Below are 22,262 nucleotides of genomic sequence, written 5' to 3'. Positions count from 1 at the left end.
CTACCACTGCTACTACTACTACGAAGAAGTTACTTCAGCCACTTGAAGCCAGCACAGCTGCGCGGGCTCCGCTCCTCCTCCACAGCTGCGCTCCTCCTCTTTCCCAATCTATTTAAGGCTTCCCTCTTTGCCCTCTCCCAATAAGGTCCAATTTCCTTTAAACCCTTTCTTACGACCCCTTACCAGCCGTTTGCTTGGCCCTAGATAGATGACAAAAAAGGACGATCTTTGGCAACCTGTCATTCTTCATTTGCGAAACGTGTCCTAGCCATCTAAGCCTTCCTCTCATTGTAGCGAAATACGAATATTTCGTCATTGTAGCGAATTTGAAATACGGCCAGTCAAACAGGTATCCAAAACTATGCATAGACAATTCCTCTGTAAAGTATCTAACAAATTCTCCTCCGTCCTCGGAAGCGTCCTTGCTTCAGAACCGTACTTGACCAATGCCATCACTGTAGCTTCCAATATCTAATCTTGGTTCTTAAATTCATAATATACACATAAAAATAATTATTTAGAACGAAAGTTTTTGCTGAGCCAAGATTGAAGAATTAAAACTATTACTGAAATAAATATATCTTAGTTTATTACGGTACATTGCTTAATTGAAATGTTTATTTTCTGAAAATTAGGACGACTTACCAGAACGTCTTATGTTAGTCACAGTAATTGATTTTACCACAAGGAATACGGAAATAGAGATATCATGTTTAAACAAAGAAAACTACCACATTTGGGTAAAGATAGATCATGTTGCTTGTAAAGGCAGCTGACATTCAAAGTTCCAAACAAGTAGAATATGCGATGTACTTGGGAGTAGAACTTGCTTATATTTGGGATGAGCTGTAGGCTGTTAAGCCCAACTCCGGCGACAATTGCCGATGCTCTAGTTTCCGAATACTTTTTTTTTATATAGAGACAGGTGACAAGCCCTTCGTCCAATTTTACGGCAGCTGGGATCGAATCCTCGGCTTTTAGTCAAGAGAGTCAAAATAAAAACAAGTAAAAAAAAACCTGAATACCGTATTTCGATTTAACGTCCGTAAACCTTTATTAATGGAACAAAAGGAAAACTAGACTAAACCGCTAAAATATACAAGAATTGAAGAAAAAGAAATACAAAAAAACATAATTGGTGACAAAATAATACCCACTATTAAACCTCAGTTGAGCGGAATTTTGTAGTGTTTATAATACCGTATTTCGGTGCAAAATATGTACTTACTTGTACTTGGGATCAGCTGTAGGCTGTTAAGCCCAACTCCGCTGACAATTGCCGATGTTTCACTTTCCGAATTTTGTTCTTTATAAAGACAGATGGCAAGCCCAACGTTCAACGTTACTGCAGCTGGGATCGAACCCATGTTTTGTAAACCTTTATCAATGGAACAGAAGGAAATCTAGACTAAACCGCTAAAACATACGAGCGTTGACAGAAAGAAATAAAATTTAAAAAAAACAAAACATACGACTAAAGAAAAAAAGTGAGAAAGCAAAACAACTCGTATCTGAAAACCTATATTTGTTTTTCTGATAAAGTTTTAAATGGCTTCAAAAAGGTGACAAACACTTCATGCTAATAAACCTCAGTTTGATCGGAGTTTTGTAGTGTTTTGTTCTGTTGAACTACACACTGTTGAAATTTTGAAGGTGGAGGTGGTGTCGGAGAGGCCACATATTGAATTTGTATCTCCAGTAGTACGGATTGAAAGCTTTAATTCTTGTGTTATTTCACTTCAGATATAGTTGAATATGCTTACTATTTCGATAAAAAGCCAATGAGGAGAGAGGATTGAGAGGGGGTATAGGAAGAGTCATAGTCCACTTTTTGCTTGCAACCATGCTGATTAAACTCCCAAATGTGGTAGCTAGTGCCTATATTTACGCTAAAAAGCATATGATATGGAGAGGGTTGTTGGAAGGGCTGAGAGCCCATGTTGGTCATGTAGTTCTGCCTCAGGGAAGGTGCAACATGTCTATATTTTTGTTAAAAAGTTGGCGTGAGTTGAAAGGAGGATATAAGGTACAAAATGTCTGCCTTTGTGTTGAAAAGCTGGTGACGGGAGAGTCTTGAAAAGCCTTGCTTGATTTCAATTCCAACAAGTCCAGCAAGCTGACTTTTCTCCTAAAAATGTGGTTTCGAGAAGGCAAAGGAGGGGTCTTTAACCTATTTTGAAGCTCCAATCGTATATACTGAAAATCCTTACGTGATTCTGGCTAAAAAAAAATTTAACCTGCCTAACTTTTTGCTATAAAGATAGCAGGGGGATGTTGGAGGGGCTCTCCATTAATTAAGATAGAAATTGTTTCCTAGAATCCGTGTCTAACAAGTTATAACCTGCCCATCTTTCTGTTAATTACTAGACAGCTGGATAAGAGCTTGTTTCAAACAGTTCGTGGTAACGAACTGTAAGTAAGGAGCGACCCGGCTCAATAGTAACCGACACTCTAAAAAACTGAATTTCGATACAAGTAGATACATAAAAAGAATTGGATTTTTATGCTGATTTCAAATATATAAGTTCTATCAGGTTTAGTCTTACCCATCAAAAGTTACAAACCTGAAAAAATTTGCCTTATTTTTGGAAAAAGGAGGGAACACCCCCTAAAAGTGATAGAATCTTAATGAAAATCAAACCCTCAGATTCAGCGTAATAGAAAACCCTACTGTAGATGTTTCAAGCTCCTATCTGCAAAATGTAGAATTTTGTATTTTTTGCCAGAAGAAAGATCACGGATGTGTGTTTATTTTGTTTGGTTTTTTTTCCAGTGGTGATTCGAAAGGAAATTAAAAGTTCTAGTGCCCTTTTTAAATCGCCAAAAAATTGGGAGGGTAACTTGGCCCCCTCCTACGCTCATTTTTTTCCCGAAGTCACCCCATCAAAATTTTGAGATGACCATTTTGTTCTGCATAGTCAAAAATCTTAATAAATACGTCTTTGATTATGAATTAACCCCACAGTTCCTGGGAGAAGGGTTGCAAGTTATGAACTTTGCCCATTGTTTACATATAGTATTGGTTATTGGGAAGTACACAGACGTTTTCGGCAGGGATTTTTTCTGGAGGGGGGGGGGTCTGAGGAGGGGGTTACGCGGGAGGATCTTTCCAAGGAGGATGTTTCTTTGGGGGAAGAGACATTTCTATGAAGGGGGGCCGGATACCCCAGCATTATTTAAAAAAACGACCAGGAATTAAATTAAAAAAAACAAGTTTTTTTCAACAGAAAGTAGGGAGCAACATTAAAACTCACAATGAACATAAATTATTACGTATATGAGGGGGTTCACTTCTTAGTCAATACCTCGCTCTTCACGCTAAAGTTTTTTTTAGTAATTTCAAACAAGCGATCTATTATAATTAAATGGCCTTTGTGATTCAGATATTTGTGATTCTAAAAAAAATTCGAACTTTAGCGTAAAGAGTGAGGTATTGACTAGGGGGCGAACCCCCTCATATACGTAATAATTTCTGTTCCTTTTAAGTTTTAATGTTGCTCCTTACTTACTCTTGAAAAAAACTTGTTTTTTTTATTTAATTTTATACAGGGCTTAGGTCGTTTATGGAGCAAGTAAAGAAGCGGCTGGTTTTCACACCGAATTCCTTTTTTTCCTAATTCAAGACTTAACTCTTTTTACACCATGTCACTATCTGGTTTCTCTTCTCTTTTTTTCTTCTTTTTCCCAATACGTATCTGAACAATGAAGCTGTTAACACTCAAAATCATGTATCGGATAACTAATCCTTTGATCGAAAAACTAATGACATGTGTCTTCATCAGCTCATCAAGAATTATTCAATGTTAACAAAAGAAAATAAAAATAAGTTGAGTTTTTAAAAAAATATTCATCCGTCTGTGCTCAATTATTTTTGTTCCGCCCTAGTTAACTTTCTAATGACACTGCTAAGAAAACAACGGGTGAGGTCAAATTTTTTTTATAATATAATACAATTTTTCAATGTAATTCTTGTGTACATTATATAATATATTATATTAATTTATTATATTCTTATTAAAATTAACGAAGCACATTTGATGCCATTCCTTTTGCTCAGTCTAAGATCTTGACAATTAAGATTCAGCCGAAAGTACAACTAGAAATGGCTAATAACGTTAAATGCCAGGACTTACAGATCCATGGCAAAATGGTTCTTTTTTGGATCTAAATCTTTTTAATATCTACCTTAAACTTTTTTGAGCGATAAGGCCAGGGAACCAGTGCGCATCTTAAACACTTTCCAGTTTAATCTAATTTCAATTGAAGCTGGGGTCTGCCTGTTTGAGCGGAGCTCTCTATTTGAAGGCAGAAGCATTCCTCGAATAAACGAAAGGCTAGCCAACAACTTCAAGTTGTCCTCTCCAACGTACAATATTATCAAGGCCGTATCCAAGGGGTAAGGGGTTTAACCCCCCCCCCCGAATGTGTCTGATTTGTAAAAACGTAACAAAAATAGATATAAAATTTTGTTATGTGTTTTGAGTTTTTTTTTTTCTGTAACCCCCCCCCCCCCCCACCGAAAAAAATCTTCATGTAAAACACCCCTCGGAAAAAATCCTGATACGGCCCTGAATATGATATATTATCATTTTCTGCAGTCCAACGTAATTTTTACACTTGGCGTAAAAATTGTAGTGATGAGGCCCTTGCCACTATCTCCAATAAACCGAAAATCACTGGCTTAGAAAAAAATAAGACAAACCAAAGAGTTGCTTCGCAAGACCGACTCGACCCCATGGAAAGTAAAGTTTCCAGGGCGAATTTTCCAGGGGAAATATTACACGGGGGGGGGGGGGATTTCCTGGCATGATTTGAAAAACGATCAGAAATATTTTTTTTTTCAACTGAAAGTAAGGATCAACATTAAAAACTTAAAACGAAAGAAAAATATTCCGCATACTAGGGGGACTGCTCCCTCCTCAGTCTTTACGGTAAAGGCCGTTGAATTTGAATGAGAAGCATATTTAAAGAACTTTTAAGACTTTAGTGCAAAGAGGGGGAATGAGGGTAGCCCCCCTCCCCCCATAAACGGAATAATTTCAGTTCCTTTTAAGTTTTAATGTTGCTCCTTACTTTCAGTTGAAAAAAAAAGAAATCTTTTTTTAATTCAATTATAATAAATAAGGTTGTCGTCATCAAACTTCATTGACTTCACCGAAACTAAACAGATTGCTTGAATTGAAAGTTTTGTTTCGCCAATTGTTTTTTCCATACATTTGAAAGGAATGTGTTCCAAAGGAAGAAAAGAAAGTGTTTCTAAACGGTAATACCAAACGAATGACCATTACTGTTAAGTATCGAGGAATATTTACCAAAAAGAAATAAGTGTAGTACTGTTGCACTACAGTAATCCCTAAAGACTAATTCTGGTGAACATCAAATCATTTTTTTTTCGATCGTGTACTTAATCTGTATTGATTTAGGACTTCTTTATTGCAGTATTAGACTTAGATTTGTAACCAGGATGCTGAAAAGTCTTCTTAACTTATTTTTGTGAAAATCATTTTACGGTTGTGAAGTATGTACTTAGTCTTTTCTGAGTTAGGAAAGTCACGTTGCTATCTTATAAATTTGGATAAATGAACATTTAACCTTTAATGACAATCCCCATTAATCTCTGAATGATCAAGAGTAAACAGAAGCAGCATATGTCTATGTGTTTTAAGTTGAGAGGGAGATGGATTTTAAGGAGGGGGGGGGGGTGCAAGGATGCTCTGATATATTTACTTAAGGTGTTTTTGTTTTAAATCGTTTTGCTAACGCTATTATTTCAATATTAGCCTCAGGTTTGTAATCAGTAAGCTCAGATTTGCAATGAGTGGGCTGAAAGGGATAGAATATGTCTATTTGTGCCAAGGGTACTATGGAGGGGCACAGGCCCAAGGACCCTAGGTCTAGCCCTCCCATCGACCAAATTGACAATCCTGGTGTGACTCTGATTTCAAGAAGGATTGTCATGTCCGTCATCTGTAATATATGTTCTTAACACGTTTTGATTGTGGACATCTGCATTGTACAGCCAGCCTCTGACCTTTATCAATGGGGTTAAAAACTGTTTGATTATTTTATCATTTTGATGAAACAAGAGTGTAGGGGCTCTCCTTATCACCGCACCGCTATAATGCTAGGATGTATCTTGTAAAGCATTAGTGAGCTCTCTTCTGTATTTTTTTTTTTTTTTTTTTTTTTTTTTTTTTTTTTTTTCGCAGTTGTTACCCAGAATTCGATTTAGATGGGAAGGGAGGGGGCTACAATAGCTTTTATCTATGCAAACATTCAAGAAAATAGTGCAAAATGTGTAACAAAATGTAAAGTTCTGGAAAACTAGTATCTTCATATCATAGGCGTACCTTGGAGGGGGGAGGAATGTATGTCTTCAGGTTTGGTTTCCCTGAAATTTCATGATTTTTACGAGCTTCTCAGTAATTTACCATACCGTTTATGCAGTTCATACGTTTTTTTCTTTTAGTGGCTTGACAAATATTAAAATCCCTTATAATACCCCCCCCCCAACAAAAAAAAGTTTCTTACTAGGCTACCGGGTCACCGAACACCATTTTTCTAAACGAACACAAGAAAATAAATGATTTGATTTATTAGAATTATCGTATTACAAATGAAAGTTACTTTGAAATATAGGAGGAAGGGGATTACATAATATGCTTTGTAAGGGCTCTCCTTATCGCCGCTATAATGCTAGGATGTATCTTGTAAAGCATCAATGAGCTCTCTTCTGATTTTTTTTTTTTTTTTTTTTTTTTTTTTTTTTTTTTTTTTTTTTTTTTTTTTTTTGTACGCAGGTGTTACCCAGAATTGGATTTAGATAGGAAGGGAGGGGGCTACAGTAGCTTTACAGTAGCTTTTATCTATGCAAATATTGAAGAAAATAGTGCAAAATGTGTAGGCCTAACAAAATGTAAAGTTCTGGAAAACTAGTATCTTCATATCATAGGCGTACCTTGGAGGGGGGAGGGATGCGTGTCTTGAGGTTTGGTTTCCCTGAAATTTCAGGATTTTTACGAGCTTCTCAGTAATTTACCATACCGTTTATGCAGTTCATACGTTTTTTTTTCTTTTAGTGGCTTGGCAAATATTAAAATCCCTTATAATACCCCTCCCCCCCCCCCAAAAAAAAGTTTCTTACTAGGCTACCGGGTCACCGAACACCATTTTTATAAACGAACACAAGAAAATAAATGATTTGATTTATTTTTGTGGTAGCTCAGTGTTGTGGTCTATCATTTCAGGGGCATTAATTGGCGGAGGTTAAGAATGAGGGTTAATTTTTTTCAAAATCTGGGTGGGGGGTTTATTCCTTGACTGAAAATATCAAAAAAAGAAGGTATTTTTCAATATCTAGGGGAGTTATGATTGTCGCCCTGACCCCTCTCGTCCCCCCCCCCCAGTTGACGCCACTGAACCATTCAATCGAATAACTTCAATAAAATGAAAATGGAATAAATAACTTTGCCTCGCCCAAAAACCGTATCACTTGTGGTATCTGTATCCGAATTTGCTAGTTCTTCTATCTCAGTTTTGGGAAACCAGGGTTGCTAATTAGGGAGTGGGACAGGGAGTTAGCAATTTTCCACCTCTAGACTTTGAAACCATGTTTTTCTGTATTCTCATTCCAAAAGAAAATGAAAAAAAGAAAATGCTGCATGAAGGAATTTTAACGATATTTTTTTGCCTCTTAATTAAAAAAAATCCTTGCCTCCCTCCCAATTACATTCTTGAGGAAAATAATTAACAAGCACACATTTTACAAAATTGCGCGTAAAACACGTTTCTACAATCGATTTTAGAATATAAATATGCTTTAAATTTATTCAACGTTATTTTGAGCCTAATTAGCGTGGTTTTACTTCTGACCATCCTGTGTATTAGGCCTGCTTAACCGCAAAAATTAGCAGAACGAGTTATTTTTTAAACAAATTAGACCAGGTTGGTCAACGTAATCTCATAACTGGATCGTGTGAATTATACATACAAAAAGGATTGTTACTCATTCTTTTAGGCCCTAAAGAGTTTTTCATAATGAGTATTAAACTTTGAGAGATAAAATAAAGATTTGTTTTAAACGAAAGAAATAATTAATTTTATTTCTATGAAGTAACTCACTCTCAGAGTTAAGTCGAGGTGTTTCCCAACCAGTCCTCTGATGTACACCCGAAAGCGCCACTTTTCTACAACAAATATTACGTTTCCACCATGCCGCACTCCTTTGTCCTATATTTTGTGCCATCTTTGGAATACTTCGGATGGCACATTATCGCCACGTATTGCAAATTATCATCACGCATGGTACACTTCACTACATGCGACGTGTGCCACTTGGTGTTCGCGGTTTTGAAAGCGGTCAACCCCTCGGTTTGGATTATAATTAAATATAAATGAATATTGTGAAAGGTTACATGGCAACTTCTGCTTTGCCTTCTGTAAATTATGAAATAGATCCACCTTCGCAGTGAATCATACTCAGTTTGTTGTTTTGCCTGCCCTTTCATTTTTGGTTTCTGGTGATAATCTTACGATTTACTTGACCTTCCTTACTAGGTTTCATCTGACGCTGTAACCATGATAAGTGCCTCACTGTTACTGGACCTGTTTTGGCATTTTGGCTGCTTTAAACATAAACAGTTTGATTTGCGTTGAAGACTTGGTTGTATTGTCTGCTTGTAAGCTACTCACGATTTGTGAGTTTTGCTGCTGACCTTGCTATTCTGTTAAGCTCGATAAAGGCAGTGTATATTTTTCGTCCGCGAAACTCTTGATAAGCAATTATTCTTCCTGATTGATTACGCGGTATTGACATGTCTTTTATTTATCAAGGAATTCTGTTACCTTGGTCTTATGTTTAATAGAGATCTACCGCCTTTGCTCATGCTCACCATTCTTTGGTGTCAGTATCTCAGAGGAAAGCTTCTGTTCCATCAGTTCTTTAGTAGCTCAATTGGGGCAAAAAATTCTCTTTTTGGCGCATGATGCGTCAATATTCTTGTTTGGTGCCATCTCTTGTTTGGTGCATAATGATACTCTCAGGTTCTGGATAAACTGCCTCGTAATGCCAGTGATACTCCGTTGTGTGATGACTTTCCTCTGCCCAGGTTTAATTAGCTCCATGTAAGAGTTGAGCCATTACTCGGTAGGTGCACGGAACTTCCTAAATAGTTTGCATACTTAACTTAGTATGCTAAGTGGGCATTTTCTCATTCGAATAGCCGAGTGATTGTGTGATAAGACTAAATGACAGCGATGTGAAAGAATGTCGATACTCATGTCAGTGTAATTAAAATGGGAACAGCGGATTTTTTTCAAGGGGGGAAAATAGATTACTACGAAAATGTGAAACTTGTTCATTATTTAAAAGCGTAGCATAATTGTACCATCAATTCAAAAACGTAACTAAACTGTAACGTTTTTATGACCGTAACGTAAAACGTACCGTTTTATTTAAAACGTACCCAAAAATGGTACGAACGTAACCTCGGTGGCAACCCTGCGCCTAGCTGGAAAACTGGAAACAGGGTGGGAAACCTGGAAGCACCACCCTAGGCAGGCGCGTATTTTATTTTGTCCAGGTTTACCAAGAATTATGTCAAGCCCTCGGCTTAAAATTAAATATTTTCAAAAATTGACATTGCAAAAAAATCCAATGTAAGAAAGTATACTAGTGAAGCTTGGCTTTCATTGCGAACTTTTTATTAAATAAAAGTTCAAATATGGATAAATCCTTATGGACAGTGATAAATTGCACAAAAACACTACTGGAAAATTCTATAAACTGTGCACCAAAGGTGTCTTAGCTTTGCCGTATCAACAACTATTGAGCCTCTTTGTTTTGTCACCATTTAGAGTTATGTTTGTCGCCGCATCAACCGCCCGGTTTATTAAATAAATATTCCTCTGCCCAGGTTTAATTAGCTCCATGTAAGAGTTGAGCGATTACTCAGTAGGTACTTCCTATATAATCCGCTTCTGTCGTCAGATGATGGGGCAGTTGTGGTGCTATTTACCCTCATTCTATATATCTTTTGTCGCTGTCTGTGTCAAAAAAGCTGTATAAACCTCCTGGCATGTCCTTGACTACTTGTGTTTTCATTTTGTTTTCTAGTATTGTTGTGACTATTTTCTCTTATGCGAGGCATAAACTACCTCGCAGCGCCAATGCTACTGAGTTTTGTGAGGTACCGGGGGTTCCCTGAATGATTCTTTTCGGTCATCAGATGGTGAGGTAGTTGTGGTATTACGTGCCTCCTTCTGTATCTTTTGTCGCCACCTATGTCGGAAAAGCTGTGTGTGCCTCCAGGCCCCACCTACACTATTTTTGGCTACTTAGTTTGTTTCCTCTTATTGTTGTTTTATTTTGTTTGTTCATATGAGTGGATCAAGGTAATTGAATTAAATATGTTCACGTAATTTTTTTATAAATAAAAAACGTAAATATTTATCATTTTTTAGAATATAATGTTTACTTTTTATAATTTCATCATCTGGATTGTGTTTTTTTCCTCTTACATTGTTTATAGATCTGCTATTATATTTTTTCTGCTATCTTGTAATTTGGTAGGTATATAGCTCAGATATACAATTTTAGTTTGAATAAAATCAGATAATGGAAATACAACATTAATCGATTTTGGAGGGTCATTAACAGAAGATTGGCTTCATCTGATAAAGTGTTTACTTGGCCAGCGCTAAAATAAAAACTTTTCACCATGCTATTGTAAAAACAAGAATAATTACTTATAGCTTAACAAACAATCAATGAAGCGTTTTAAATAGCTATGGAATACTGACCCCAGTTTCCGGTAAGCTTTTTTATTCTTCAGAAATCTTGTATGAACTGGTGATGTTCTAACTATGCGATTAATACCTTCGAGCTGGACTGCTGTACTGTGGTTTTCGGAAAGCTATGGTTCTTTTGGAGCACACCGCGGAAATAAACAACTTATGAAAATAATTTTCAATGATTGAAATTTCCCTTTTCATCAATTTTCTTTGTATGCTTTTGACAAAATTTACTGAAGTCCCAAGGACAGTAAAGACAAAATCTGATTGTTCAAATTGGTTAAGTGGAAGTATACTTAACCATAGATACCTTTAAAAGTTAGGAAAAATGGGAAATCAATTTTTAATGAAGAAGAGCTCCCTATGCAGCTAGTTATATTTTGCTGGCAGTGTGCGCCAAATTAAAAAAAAAGTATACATATATATATATATATATATATATATATATATATATATATATATATATATATATATATATATATATATATATATATATATATATATATATATATATATATATATATATATATATATATATATTATATTTTTTACTCTCTGTTTTAGCAGGATGCATCTTGAACCGTATGATTGGGATTGCTTAATTAGTTTTAATTTATGATAAAGGCTTAACTGGCATTTCAAAAGTATGACTGGTAAAGGAGACCCTGTTGGATGGCCAAATAGTATGACTGTACTTCAATCTGGTAATGGAATTCGCTTCAGACGCAATCTTCCTAAAAATACGTTTAGAATTTACGTTTTTTGGCTTTCTGTTTGTTTTTCCTGGGAATTTCTTCTTCAAGTTTTTGCTCTTTCTGACAAGCTGGACTTCTGGCATGGAATCTCCTAAAGATCCAGTAAATCTTCAAGTTTCTGTCCAGTGCGATTGTGGATTTGGCTGGGAACAGATGTCCAAGCTAGTTTAGTTGATAAAAAGTGAAATTTTTGGTGTTGCGTTGAAGAATTGGATTACTCTCAAACTGAATGCTTGGTGCTAAATGGTACATATCCTAACTGTTAGGTCTTCGCAAAAGTTTCTCTTCCTTCAAAAGAGACTTTCCAGTAAAAATGTCTGATCCAAAATTGTGGGTGTAGGCCAACAGTCCACTGAGGGCAAACTGGAATTTTTAGTTTGATTTTTTTTTTTAAATTCGTAGCCAAAATAATTACTTTTTTTTTCGTGAATGAGAGTTCCGCTTTTGAACAATGAAAACTCTAGTCTAAGACTACAAAATCATAATTTTGGACATTCCACGTGGGATTAGGGTACATAAGTCTGTGGAATCGTTGTTACAATGGGATGGGGGGGGGGGTATATGGATGGGGACAATGGCATCATATGGTGTCCTTAAACAGTTTTTTTCTCAAACGTAGCGACTGTTTATTTCTCCTTATTGCAGGGTTTTGTTGCTTGGTAATGGAGTAGCAACCTTTTGAGCAGATCTGTAAAAAGAAATATAATAAACTGCCTGACAATAACTGTGGGGGAATGACATTTGTCTATTGTGTCAAGCCATCATTGTAATGGTGGTCTTTTACCGTTAGAATTTTGACAAGAATTTTGACAAGAAGTACAACTTTAGCGGAAAAAGCTAGAGTTGAGAAAGGGGTTGCCCTTCTCATATACGGAATAATTAATGCTCGTTTTAAGTTTTAATGTTGCTCTTTACTTTCTGTTGAGAAAACTTGTTTTTTTATTTAATTTCTGATCGTTGTCCAAAATCATGCCTGGAAATCTCCCCCTCCCCCTTTGAAAAATTGCCCTCAGGAGAATTCCCCCAGAAACATTCATCGCCACGCAAAATTCTTCCAGTGGACAATCCCCATGTTGAAAATTCCCCCCGAAAAAATTATGTATATTTTTCAATAACAAATACTATACGTAAACAATTGACAAAATGCAAACCTTACAGTCCTTTGCCTATGGCTGGGGGGGGGGGTCATGTCATCCCCAGAAGCATTTCTATTGGACCTTTCAACTATGCTGAATCAAATGGTCATCTCAAAATTTTCATTAAATGTCTTTGGGGAAAAAGAGGGTGTGGGAAGGGGGCCAATTGCCCTCCAATCCTGTGGTCACCTAAGGAGGTCTCTAGAGCTTCTGATTTCCGTTCTAATGAGCCCTCTCTCGGTCTTTCTAGACAATTCTTTCGATACAGTCACGCCTGCAAAAAACAAAAATAAATAAATAAAATAAAAAAGTAAACGCAAATCTGTGATCTTTCTTCTGACAAACAAAAAATACAAAAATCTACATTTTTGTAGATAAAAGCTTGAAACCTCCGTTGCAGGGTTGTCTGATATGGTGAATATGATGGTGTGAATTTCATTTAGATCACTTGACGTTTTGGAGGTGTATCTCTCTTATTTTCAAAAAGGGGGGAAATTTCCCCTTTTTCTCTGAATCGTAGCTTTTGATATTAAACTTAATGGGTTTAATATATTTGGAATCAGCATAAAAAGTTAATTTTTTTTTATTTATTAATTGTTATCATTTTTTTTTATTTTTGGTTACTATTGGGACGAGTCACTCCTTACTTACATTTCATATTCTTATATTTTTTTTTATTTGTTTAATGAGATTGTATAGGCTACACTGGGCAGGCTTTGCAAAAAAAGATATTAAAAAAGAAAAAAAAACTTATTGCACCCTTAGTGGGGGTTTGTCAATTGATTTTTTGCTTGGGAGAGGGAGTTGGATAGGAAAGTACGAGAAAATGCATGTTTTGGCAACTCTTTTAGTTCTTTCTGAAATGGGGTGGTTTTTTAACAATATGTGGGGATTCTCAAACTACCCCCTTTCCAGGCTTTTTAATCAGCCTCTATACTAACCATATTCTTGCCAACCAATTTCCGAATGACACTCCTCAGATTTTGAAAGTCTTTAGTTTTGAGATCAGACTTGAAATGTTACTGGCTTTAATATTATTCAGTTAAATTATTCGTGATAAATTCGATAAGCGTAGGGCTTTTTTATTTCTGTAACTTGTTTTGTTATGAGAAAGTATCCAAACTTTATATACTCTTGTAGCCTGGCTCTTCAGAAAGTATATTAAGCAATTCATAGCTTCAATTCAATTTTATTTGTTACAGTTTATGTCTATTGTAGTAATTATTAAAAAAAAAACAAAATTTAAATTTTAGTGCCGGTTGTTTCTACAATTTTCACTGCAGCTATAAATATTTAATTTTTTGTTGATCCCTTCAAACTTAATTTTGCCGTAACTTATGTTTAAATCGGATACTTTTTATATGATTTTTTTTTTATATATATATATCATTTTTTTTCAAACAGTTCGTGGTAACAGACTGTAAGTAAGGGGCGATCCGGCTCAATAGTAACCAAAACTCTAAAAAAAGAAAATTTTAATAGCAACAGGTGTATCAAAGAATCAGATTTTTATGATGATTTCAAATATATAAGTTTGATTAAGTTTTGTCTTACCCATCAAAGGTAACGGGCCTGATAAAATTTTGGCTTATTTTTGAAAAAAGGAGAAAAGACCCCCTAAAAGTTATAGAACCTTAATGAAAATCACACCATCAGATTTAGCGTATCAGAGAACCATATTGCAGAGGTTTCAAGTGCCTATCTGAAAAACTGTGGATTTTGTAATTTTTTGCCAGAAGAAAGATCACGGATGCGTGTTTATTTGTTGTTGTTCTTTTTTCCCCGGGGGTGATCGTATTGACCCAGTGGTCCTAGAATATCGAAAAAGGGCTCTTTCGAGTGGAAATTAAAGACTTTAGTGCCCTTAAGTGACCAAAAAGTTGGAGGACAACTAGTCCCCCTCTCACGCCCTCTTTTTCTCAATCGTACGATCAAAATTTTGAGATAGCAATTTTGTTCATTATAGTTGAAAGGCAGAGTAACTATGCCTTTGGAGATATCATGAACCCCCACAAACCGTGAGGAAAGGGCTTTAAGTTACAAAATTTACCCATTGTTTATGTATAGTATTTGTTTTTGGGAAGCATTCATACATTTTTCAGGGGGGTGGGGTCTGCTGGTGGGATTTTCCACGGGGATAATTTTCCATGGGGAGGGAAGTTTTCAGGGGGTGAATTTTTCAGGAGAAATTTTCCACTAGGGGGATTTGCCAGAATTCCTATACGAGATTCTTTCTATGTCTTACTTTCTCATTGCCGACTCAATTTTACGCCTGTAGATGTTAAGGGTAAGTGTCCAGGATACATTTTCACCAGGTTTGAATTGACTGGAGAATAAATCCAGAAAGACGAAGGATTTTTCTGTGGAGGAGTAGCCAGATTTCTTGGCAAATTAAAAAAAAACGATCAAAAATTAAATAAAAAACAAGTTTTTTCAACTGAAAGTAACAAGCAACATTAAAACATAAAACGAACAAAAATGTTTACGTATATGAGGGGGGTTACTCTTCTACAACACCTTATTCTTTACGCTAAAGTTTTAATTCTATCCCAATTTTTTAATAGCGACACTTGAAACACTATGTTCGTTTAATTAGAACAATAAGAAGCTTCTTTTAAATATTAATTAAAAAAATTTTTCCACAAATTAAGTTTTTCAAAGAAAAGTAAAGAACTCCATTAAACCAAAAAATGAGCAAAAATAAAATCAAATAATCTACCAAGAGTGAAACTACCACAAATCAGCGCCGATAAATAAATGAAATCCAAATCGAACAGAAATTACAATAAATAACCGATTCAAACTCAAAACGAGCAGAAATTAACATAAGTTGGGCGCAAAACCCCTATGCCTTCCCAATGCCACAAAAAAATTTTCACTTTACAGAAAAAAAATAAAATTTTTTAATTTTATAAAATTAATAAATCAAATAATATTAACATTTTGATTACTAAATATCAGTATATGTTTATTAAACTGACAATGCACATTCATTTGCCTGGGGGCATTTATGCCCCAGGGCATAACTTAAAACCCTTGCCCTGAGGGTTGTGGGCGAGTGTCCTCCTCAAAAACATATTTTCAATCTGGAAATGAACTAGCCTACGCTGAACAAAATGGCTATCTCAAAATTTTGATTGGACTTGTTTGGTCGAATGATGGGCGTGGGGGAGGGGCTAGTTGCCCTCCAATCACTTTTGACTACTAAAAAGGGCACTAACCCTATGAATTTCCAATCGAATGAGCCTGTTTTGAAGTTTCTACCACACCGCCTTCTATAAAAAACCTTATATGCCCCCAGGACATAACTTAAAACCCTTGGCCTGAGGGTTGTGGGGGAGTTTCCTCCTTAAAACATATTTTCTATCTGGAAATCAACTACGCTGAACAAAATGACTCTCAAAATTTTGATTGGATGTGTTTGGGGGAATTATGGACGTGTGGGGGGGGGGGAATGATGTTTGGGGGAATGATAGGCGGGGGGTCTAGTTGCCCTCCAATCACTTTCGACCATTAAAAAGGGCACTAGCCACTCCAACTTCCAATCGAATGAGCCCTTTTCGAAGTTTCTACGACAACTTCTTCGATAGGAAGTGCCCGGGTATGGAGAAAAAAAAACACATTGTGGCCACATTGTTCTTTACTTAGGCAGCGCTAGGGCGCTGCCTATGACCAAGATACTTTAGCGTAAAGTGCGAAGTGTTGTAGAGGATTATCCCCCCTCATATACGTAATAATTACTGTTCGTTTTTAGTTTTCAGTTGAAAAAAGTTTTTTTTTTTTTTTGTAAAGAATCTTATTACAAAGGATTTTCCTAGACTTTGTGTTAACATTTTCAACCTGTCCAAATTTTTCTTCTTTTTTTGTACCATGGCTATGATCTATAAAAATAAGTTCCCCTCATAGAATAGGTTTGTAAAAACTTTCTATATGATAAAAAAAATGTTAGAAAATATTTTTTACGAGAATACAATTTTGACATTGTTTGACCCTATATTATAAATATAAGAATATTTATGTTTTTGCATTTTTCTACGCATTAATGGGCCAGATATCTTTTCTTCTCAAATACTGTTGAAAATTGAGGAGTAGATCCGCTTTGTGAGGAGGGCTTTGGCTGAGAAAAGTTTGTTTTGACGAAAGACGGAGTGGTTTTAGGCCGCAATATATGCCATGACTCTCCCCTGTCAGATTTTGTGAAATGATGAAATAATTTCCATTTAGTAACTTAATCTTTATAAACGTGATCTCGTTAAGCGTTTCAGGTATTCTTATGTCTACAGTATCATAGCTGCAAGCAGTGGAAACCTCAAGGGGGATGGGGTGGATCTTTTTTTGGAAGGGAGCACGGAACTCTACTTAAAAAGAATGACGTTGTGGAATCTGCTGATGATGGGCCTCTGTCTCATTAGTTGAATCTATTTCAATATTCGCAGCCCACTGGTCTTTGGTGGAATTGCATTAAGCATTCAGTCAGTCTTTCCCAATAGAATATAACTTCTGGAGGGCGCGCTCTGCTAGACAGTAAGAAATCCCCCTATCTTGACAAGGTATGTGTAACAGCATCAGCGGATAATATGGGAAAGTGAATTCACTTTTAAACATGTGTCACTGTCGTTGGCGAGATATAGGTTTGGGTTTGGTGACATAACTTAGTGAATGCACATATGTTGGGCTTTTGCTATTAGGCTCGCTATGCATCACTGGAGTAACACATTTGAATGAAAACAATGTTATGATATGTACTGTTTAGTTACCTAAAACGTGTCATCTATGGGCGAAGGAGTTGATTTTGCAAATTGTGTGCTATTAATATGTGGCTAAAAATATGAAAAGATCATTGTGGATATTTACACTTTTGTCCGTGGCGCTGGCGGTGGCTGCCATTGAATCGGAGTTTCAGGATATATTCAATAATCATGGTAAGGCAGAAAACCCTCCTACGATTTATTTCAAACTTTTCTATCTTGTATCTGTAGTTTTGTTAATAAGGTTTAAAAGCAGTATATTTTCCGACAAATTCACCAATGAGATACCTAAGAAATAAGCATACCTTTAGAACTAGAATTTCACCCTGGATCCAAATATAGCATCCATTTGTATCGGAAATAAAATTTATCCCCATACCCTTCTTTATGTGCAGATATGCAGATGTGCCGGAATAATGGAAATGGTATTACAATTCAGGTTATACATTTCGGTATATTAGGGGGGGGGTAAAGTTTGTTTCCGACACAAAAGAATGTTGTAAATGGGTCCAGGATGAAATTCTGAGTCTAAAGGTCAGTGTATTTCTTAGCTATCACATTAGGAATTTATTGACAAATTTATCATAAAAGTGTGTTAAGCTGTGTTGTTTAAAAAGTGTGATAGGGCCAGATATAGATCTAGGGTATACATATAGCTTTACTGACTTTGGCGGTTTGCATTGTCTTTCCTGTCTTTTCATCAACAGTTGGATCATAATGTTAAGTTGTGCCAATTCGATAAAAAAAAATTAAATATACCCGGTTAATCTTGCAAAAGAACAAAACTGAATTAACTTTGGGTCGTCTGGCTGTATAATAATCACAAATTTGTAACAATAAAAAAATTTATTTATTGCCAGTTCTTGTCGGACCTCTGACCCGCGTCTCAAGTATGCCATTTCAACAATGTCTTTTTGCGTTCACGGCACAAAATAAATAATTTATGTATATAGAAATATATGTACAAAGCAAGTACAATTTTCATTATATATAACATTATTTATTATTTTAATAAAAAATATTTACAGGCATAATCGATGCTAAAACGTAAAAAATTGTCGGTTGTCCATTTTAGTATAGTCCATGACACGGAAAATGGTCCATGCATCAGTTACTGTATTTTTTAATTATTTCTGTACAATTTCCAAATATTTTTGCAGTTAAAGAAAATAGACACCGTCTTTTTGATAAAGAATTTATTCGATTTTCTTGATACCCAAAAGGTATATTAGAAATCAGAGCGGGCAATTTTGTGGACAATTTGCGAGAGTGGATTCTAAATCTTAATTACAAAATCTGCTGTTAATTAATTCAATTGATTATTAACAATGAAATTTAATAATGGAATTTTATCATGTCTGAAAAACTTCGTAATTACTATTAGGATTTTTATGTTTTTTGTAATTTTTTATAATTTTTTATTTATCTTAAAAATTTTGTAAAAATAAATTTTATGCTTATAAAATTTTGTCTTTATTTTTATTACTATTAATTATAAAAATTTTAACTAAATAAACATTAAATATTCAGAAAATAAAGGACAAGTTCCATGTATAAAGGCCCTTTGAAATATCGAGGCTTAAAGTTTCTTGACTGGTCTGCAATGGTACTACTGAAGCAAAAAGATGTTTTGTGAGTTGGCACCCCTCCAGTCCTCACCTGAAGCTTGTCCCTCAAAACTTGCTGGTCCTGTTGGACTGGCCCAATTTTTCCCTTAAGCATGCAGATTGAGAATTCTTAAATGTTTAGGGTCCAGACAAGTTGTAATAAGCCTGTCTTTTTGAGATACTGGAGTTTGGAAGAGCAGGTGGATCCTGGAAGGGACATGGACCCGCTTTGTAACTAATTTATATTAAAATCTGCATGATTCTGCTTCTAACAAGCCGCAACATGCCTGCCCATCTACCAACCCCTACCAACTTTATAGTAGGAAGCGAATTTCAATGTCCGGTTCCAATTTATGAGGTTTCAGTTCCGGTTCCGGAGCCTTTGGCAGGAAGCTGAGCAAGGTTTTAAGCAACTACGTTGCCACAGGCTTGAACTTTTCAGGCTTAGGTTCATTTTTTACAAAAAAATGTTATAATTGATAAATAATTACAAGTATCTGGTAGAGGCAAGCTATTTATGCACTGATAAAATGAGAAAATTTAGTAAATAAAATAAACAAATAAACGGATCTTCAATTAAAATAAAAGACTTGGCAAACAAAATAAATTAGAATTGATTACGATAGTACAAGTGCTAAACCAGGACAACACCCATAAATTTTTTCGGGGGGAGTGCAATAATAAATAATTTTGGGGAGGGGGCCAAAAATAGCAAAGATTAAAAAATAGCAAATACCCTCAAAACTAAGTTCATATGTATATGCCTGAGAATGCTACAGATCCTCGATCCATTCAAGAGACATAGCAAGAATCAAATTCAATAGAACCCTTGTCTTTGCATTTCTGTGAACTTCCACCGTGAACTTCCCGGAAACCTCGCATGTAGTTGATAATTGTGTAACTTCCAGTACTAACGACACATCATAAAATAAGTGACGGCACTGCCAATTTTACTCTTAAAAAACAATTTAAAAAATATGGTCCGTTTCTCTTCCTTTCTTCAGTGCGTAGGTTGGTTTCATTATAGATATAAATGTGATAGTCAGGGTGGGGCGAGGTTTGACTAAGGATGGCAGCTTAGATCTTTCAGCAATCCTTAAAAAGAAATACTTCAAACATTATTAATGTTCGAAAATGCTAATTTTCTCAAATTATTGAAGATAATTGACTGTCTGAACGAGTTCTATAGTCGATTGATTTGTGCATTTTTATGGTATTTTTGAGTAAACCTGCACGAAGACAACATGATTCCTTTCAACTACAAGTTGAATTTCTGTCAGTTTTTACTTTATAAGATTGTTTTATCAAATATTTGCAAATCAAGTCAAATTTTGAGGAATTACTTATCAGTCAGTTTTAAGAACTGCGCAGAAGTAGCATTCTTCAAGCTAAAAACGGATGTATTTATTCAGTATAGACAATATATTAAGCCAGCTTTCGAACTAGGATTTCATTCTAGGTTAATGGTTGTTTTGCGTGATTTTCCAGTGCGTTGGAATATTTTCAAAATAGGATTTGCTGAGATACTTTCTAGCTCACTTCATATGCTATTTGATAGCTTTGCCCAAGCAATTTGTCTTCGTTGAGTGTCCATGTTTTTGGAATTTAAAATGATTTGCCAACAATCCGGTACCTGTTGTGTGCAAAAAAAGAGCAGCTAATTCACATACGTATGCTATTAAAAATGCTAAAAAGCTTGTGGATTATTTTGAAAATGAATCAAAATTCTGTGGGTCGCCTATAAAATTTATATTCCCATATTAGATTTTGACCGACTGTATTTATTATTCGGAATGAAAAAATGAAGCACAATTAGTTATTATTTTTCTATCTATTATTAATTTACATATATTTTAGATGCAAACATAGATAAAGTAATAATAATGATCCTAATGCACCAGGTAATAAATAGCCTATTATAAAATAATAGGTAATAAATAATAAATAGCCTATTAGGTAATAAATAAATAGCCTATATAGCCAATAAATAGCCTATTAATAAATAGATAGCCCAATAAATAGCCCAGGTAATAAATAGCCTATTATAGCACCATTATAAAATATTTATTATGCTAGTGTAGTATTAGTGTAGTACTTTTCCACTTTGCTGTTGGAAATTGAGTTCAATTTGTATATTTCCCCATTGTTATTGGGGTTGCAGGTTAGCCTCCGTCATGTTTGAGCGTGTTTTGTGTTTTGTCGAAAAAAGGTTTTTTTTTTCGTGTCCATGTTTGGTTGAACACATTCGGAAAAAACATTCGCAAGCATAAGTAGAATTAAAATCGCTGAACAGCCTATTTTAGTCAGATTCCTTATATAAAAAACTTTTAATCTATTTTCGATCCCGATGTTTCAAAATTGTGTTAATATCTCAAAAATGTGTTTCAAATCAAAGCTCACTTTTTTAAACAGTTTCGGTGGTTAATTTTGGTGGATGCACAAAAAAATGGATTTATTTAACACATTGATTTTCAAGACTTGTCCATTTCATTTTGCAAGAGTAGGATGATGCTCCCAGGCCAGAAAAATGTTCAACGCGGGCCATATATGACCTCTGGGCGACGGACCCACCAATCCTGGTTCAGCTCTTTAGCTTCTGCAGAGCTTTGTATCTTCTAAATCATTATTACTGATTCATCTCTAAAGTCAACTTTGGTGTGGTTCATTTACCTCATAAATTTTTTTTTGCCCGATACAGATTGTAATAAAGCGTGAAATGGAGTATCAATTTGTTGATTAAAAAAGGAAATCAAATATCTTGCGTTAATCTTGTACTAACCAGATCAGAGGCAAAGCTGTAGCGTTGCCTATAATAAAGGCCATAAGGTTTCAATGTTTTGTTATTTATTGTTTATTTATTTAATTTTTTCCCAGAGGCACTCCATAAGGAACGGATGGCCATATAAACTTCGGAGGGGGCTCATTCGATTGGAAATTGGAAGCTCTAGTACCCTTTTTAAAAGTCAAAAGGGATCGGAGAGCAACTAGTCCCACAAAAAACCAAACAGAGAGAAAAATCCCAATGAAAAAAATAACAAACGAGACTGCGGCCAGTGGAGAAAAAGACGAAGTATGTAAAACAACGCGTATATTTCGCCTGTATCAAAACAAGGCGTCTTCAGCACGAGTGAAACACAAGAAGAACAAGATAAAAAACCAAACTAAAAAACAAATAAAACCACCACCAAAAAATATATACAATTGGCGCAAACTAATCCACGTAGG

The 22,262-nt window shown here is 35.4% G+C and overlaps 1 protein-coding gene across 1 annotated transcript in view; it reads left to right on the top strand.

Moving 5' to 3' along the window:
• LRP1 (LDL receptor protein 1) overlaps positions 1–22,262 on the top strand; it is a 654,607-nt gene that overhangs the window by 390,576 nt on the left and 241,769 nt on the right. The gene's annotated exons all lie outside the window — the stretch shown is intronic.

Source organism: Artemia sp. Qi Xiang Cuo, chromosome 19, assembly GCF_049724085.1.
Source record: "Artemia sp. Qi Xiang Cuo chromosome 19, ASM4972408v1, whole genome shotgun sequence".
Classification (NCBI taxonomy): Eukaryota; Metazoa; Arthropoda; class Branchiopoda; order Anostraca; family Artemiidae; genus Artemia; species Artemia sp. Qi Xiang Cuo.
The sequence above is the reverse complement of the archived record's forward strand: the minus strand, read 5'-3'. Positions and strand labels throughout refer to the sequence as shown.